Source organism: Elephas maximus, chromosome 4 (genome assembly GCF_024166365.1).
Source record: "Elephas maximus indicus isolate mEleMax1 chromosome 4, mEleMax1 primary haplotype, whole genome shotgun sequence".
NCBI classification, from domain to species: domain Eukaryota; kingdom Metazoa; phylum Chordata; class Mammalia; order Proboscidea; family Elephantidae; genus Elephas; species Elephas maximus.
The window spans coordinates 39086166-39091243 of NC_064822.1; positions in this window are offsets into that span (position 1 = coordinate 39086166).

Sequence of the window (5078 nt, forward strand, 5' to 3'; positions counted from 1 at the left end):
GGCATTATGGTATTTATGTGATATTTACAAATGAAAGTAAATACAGAATTATAAGAACTTGTTAATAATGTATCGGTATTTCTTGAACCCAGGATCAATTTTTTAAAAGTTATGCAGCAGCATTTATGATTAATAAGAATTTTGGAAGCATAGACATAATTTGCTATGGTAAGACGTTCGATACAAAGTGGCAGCGTAAAAATATTCAAATAGATGTCACAATTGGAAGGTTTTCTTTGAAAATATGTCTAGTCTGTTGAATTTATTTCTACCATTAAGTAAATTTATTTTTGTTTGAATTAACCACTCAAGGACCATCTTTCTGACTTTAAGTACTTTAAGGGGTTAGAAAGAGTGTAGGTATATACTTGTCCCCATTTGTTAAAAAATACCATGGCATCAGACCATGTTGTACTCAGAGCCCTGGTTGAGAAAGGCTGCTCTGTACTATGGAGTTGTCTTGTGAAAGTCACGCTTATAACAACCCCTTTGTACTTGTTAGGTAACTAACAGTTTCAGGGTGTGAACTGAAAAAGACATTTTATTCTGAATTCCATTATATAGCAAAAAGTCTTATAATAAAGCTCCTGTCTACATGTTTAATAAAAAAAAAAAATACACTGCAGATTCTTTAATACTGCTTTAATTCATAAGTAGGTCCTTTAAAACTGTACCCCTTTATTAAGGCATGCTGATTGACTCAGTTAAGAGAGAATATTAAATACATGATTAAAAGAAAATGAACCTTCTGCCTACTGGAGATATGTGGGTGAAATTTTGGCTTTAAGTGTTCTATATTGTTCACAATCAACATGTAATACTGTATTTTTCAAAATCACTTGTTTTGTGTTACCACCTCCTTTTCAAATTTTTTTTCATGTAGGTTTGTAGTTCAGAATGTTTTTGCAAACTGTTTTAATAACTTAATTTTTCAAAGGTGCTGTTTCTTTTATTATATTATGTTTTAATATTTCCTCTGTAGCTGAATGTTTTAATGAGCAAGATGTATTAGGTTACTAATTCTCAAAATACTGTTCATTCTGCTCTTACTCTCTTTGATCAGCTTTTCATTCTGAATTTTTATATGGCAGAAATGCTTAGGAAGTTATTTTGATAGCTTAGTATAAGAAGTTTACTTATTTATCTTATTGGAAGTCTTGTGAAAAATATTTTAAATCCTATTCCTGAAATTTGAAATAATTTAATTTCGACTCTGTTCAAGAAGCTGTAATACCCTTGTTGTTTTTTTTTTCTTCCCCTTAAGATGTAGAATATCTTGAAGTAGGAATTGTAATTTAATAAAGATGAAAAAGCATCAACCTACTCAATGACCTATATTAATATACTGAACGTCTAAACTTTAGATTTAGTTTATCTTCTGTATCTTTTACATTCAAGCAGTTCAAAACTGTCATTTGTGTAGAAAACAAAGTGCTAAAAGGTAGTTTGATTTTTAAAAGAGAACGTATTTGAAATTCCTTTGCCCTTGCTCTATGTGACCCCATTTTTGGATTTGATCCTACGTCACCATAACTTCCTTTTTAAAAGGCCAGCCAGGGCTTGAATCAACTAAAGCTTGAATTGATGCTCATTTTGTAGAAAGTCCCTCAATTTGAGTTTGTTTGATGTTTCCTTGCAGTAAGATTTAATTTATCCATTTTTTTGGGGCAGAAATGTTTGTTCTAGTACAAGTGATGTTAACTTTGATGTTTTAGGGTTTTTTTGATTTAATATTTTGGTTGCAGGGTAGCATGTAGGTATTTTAATAATAGAAGTCCTTTTGATCTAATTCGTAGGAGTCTGCCTTTGAAATAAAACATTTTATTTCAAAGTTTTTTTTTTTAACCAAATTAATATGCCTGTGTTCTGATACATGAAGATCGGTGTCTTTATAAGTGCTTAAAAAGTACTAAATCTTTATATTCATGTAATTTCCAGGCATATTATTAACTCAATCTTTATATTGACTTTATGCCCCTAGATTATGCTCTCTCAAACTCTGTGGTGAATTAATATACTTTGGTTTTGTTCAAAATTTCTTTACAGCATTCTGTTCTACATTTTGTACTCTTACCATATTCAGCCTTACCTAACATTATGAATAATACAATATTGAGATTGTTTCACTTATGAAAAATGCCTTATTATTTATTTCTTGATTTATGAAAGTACCTTACCCCTACATTTTTAAATGCAATTTGGACAATTAAAAATTATTCTTAAGCTCTCTTAACACTTGTGGTTTTCCTTGGAGGATCATGACCACAGAAGCATGTTTCTCAGACCACAGTTTTTCTGAGTCGTCTGAGGACCCCAGAGCCCTTACCTTTAGTGATTTCGCAACAGTTGCTGTGGGGTAGAGAAATTGGCATTTTTAGCAAGATGCTAAGCAATTCTGATGCAGGCAATTGAATTGTTCCACCCGCCTTGGAAAAATACTGGAACAGGGAAATAGCCATAGGGGATGGCAGGAAGAAGACGTGCCACAAATGCCCTATCAGTGTACTTAATATAACTGAAAAAAAAAAAACAGCAGTCGTACACCAGCCCTTTAATTTCGAATCAGAATGAAGATGTAGTTCCAAGTTTATAAAATGAAAAACTTGATGTTTGCATACTATGGAGTAGCAAGACATTTTGTATGTTCGTTTTTTTTTTTTTTATATCTTAAAAAAAAACAAAAAAACTGATTCAGTTTATTTGTCCATTCGTTTGAGTGATGTGGAACATGAAAGTGGTAACGAGTAAAATCCAAAGTAGTAGTCAGTTTTTTTTGTTGTTGTATGGAATTTAATAGCTTGAAATAAATGGACAGTTAGAAACTCTGTTAAAGGGTTTTTGTTGAGTGGTGTTTTCATTGTTCATTTTTTTTTTTTTGTATAAATAAACCAAAAAAGAGGAATATGCTCAAGATTGTAGAAAAGGTATATAGTCTTGTTTCTGAGAAATATGCATGACAGAAAGTAATTATAATTTGCCTGAATGATTTTAACTTAATCAAAGTTGACTAAAATAGGTTTGTGTTTTGTGTTCAGAAGCTGGTTTCTATTGAATTAAACTTGAACTGAACTTTTAGAACAGAAATTAATCTTCAGAACTGAGGACGTGGAGAGGTTAATCTATACTAAGTGTACTCAAGAAAGAAAAATGACTTTTTAAATAGTGTTCGGCTGGCAGAACGTAGATTTTTGAGAGTCAAATAATTTTTTCAAAGTTACCATTTATTTTATTTGCATGTATGTACATTTGGTATGAAATCCAGTATCACTTTTTTAATTTCCAGTCCAAAATCAACATATATGTGGTATCCTATAACAGACTGAATTTGTAGCGTTAGAGGTGTATTACATCTTTTTAATGATAATGAAAGTAAAAATTTTAGAATAGGGTTTTTTTTTTTTTTTGCGGAAGAGTTGTTACTGACTGTATTAAGTAGTGTGAATCAACGTGACAGGTAGCACAAATTAGGAATGAGCATAGCTAGTAAAAAGGTTTTTGAAAATTATTTAATGAAAATATTAGTTAATTTCCAGATTGTTCATGTTCATAGTTATAGGGCATTTTTGGCCCTGGAAAATTCCTAATCACTGGAGTTGTTATCTGCTTTCTGTAAAAATGTATCTAGGTTGGGTTTGAAAAAGTATTTTAAACGTATTTGATGTGAATTTACTTTAGATGCATTATACCTTGTGAACACACCGAGTTTCTTTGCTTTGAAATATGTTTTTAGTTGGGTGAACATTAAAAGAAGAAAAATCATTGCCACACCTATTTGGAAGTTTTGTGTGACATGAGTCCAGTGTATTAGTATCAATTCTAGTCATACAGTGCATGAGACAGATTAATTTATAGTTATGAGTATTTATTTCAGGGTAAAGAATACATGGATTTATTTCTCAGCAAATATTAACAAAATAAAAAAATTATAAACAGTATGTTAGGATATTAGTGTTACTAAATTCTGATGACAGGTATTAAATTTTTCTCTTCTTGGCCACATTTAGTGCTAGAACGGTGGCTTGTGTAATGGGTAAGAACTGGAGTTTGGGAATGAGGCCCAAGCTGGACTTGAATCCTAGCTCTTGGGGAGAAGTATTTAACTTCCTTAAGCCTCAGAGTCCTCATCTGTAAAATGAGGAGCAAATGAGATAACATCTGTAAATACGTAGCGCAGAGTTTGGCATTGTTGTACTCTTCTGAATCTGGCTTGAATTTTTGGCAGTTCCCTGTCAATGTACTGCTGCAGCTGCTTTTGAATGATCTTCAACAAAATTTTACTTGCGTATGATGTTAATGATGTTGTTCCATAATCTCTGTGTTCGGTTGGATCACCTTTTTGGAGATAGGCATAAATATGGATCTCTTCCAGTCAGTTGACCAGGTAGCTGTCTTCCAAATTTCTTGGCATAAATGCGTGAGCACTTCTAGCACTGTATCCATTTATTGAAACTTCTCAATTGGTATTCCGTCAGTTCCTGGAGGCTTGTTTTTCATCAAAGTCTTCAGTGCAGCTTGGGCTTCTTCCTTCAGTATCATGGATTCCTGAGCATATGCTACTTCCCGAAATGGTTGAACATTGACCAATTCTTTTTGGTATAGTGACTTTTTTGTATTCCTTCCATCTTTTTATGCTTCCTGCGTCGTACATAATTTGCCCTGTAGAATCCTTCAGTATTGAAACTCGAGGCTTGAATTTTTTCTTCAGTTCTTTCAGCTTGAGAAATGTTGAGCGTGTTCTTCACTTCTGGTTTTCTATCTCTAGGTCTTTGCACCTGTCATTATATTTTACTTTGTCTTCTCGAGCAGCACTTTGACATCTTCTGTTTAGCTGTTTTACTTCATCATTTTTTCCTTTTACTTTAGCTACTTGACATTCAAGAGCAAGTTTCAAAGTCTCTTCTGACATCTGTTTTGGTCTTTTCTTTCTTTCCTGTCTTTTTAATGACTTCTTGCTTCATGTATGATGTCCTTGATTTTGTCCCATAACTCGTCTGGTCTTTGGTCGTTAGTGTTCAGTGTGTCAGATCTATTCTTAAGATGGTCTCTGAATTCAGGTGGGATGTACTCAAGGTTGTATT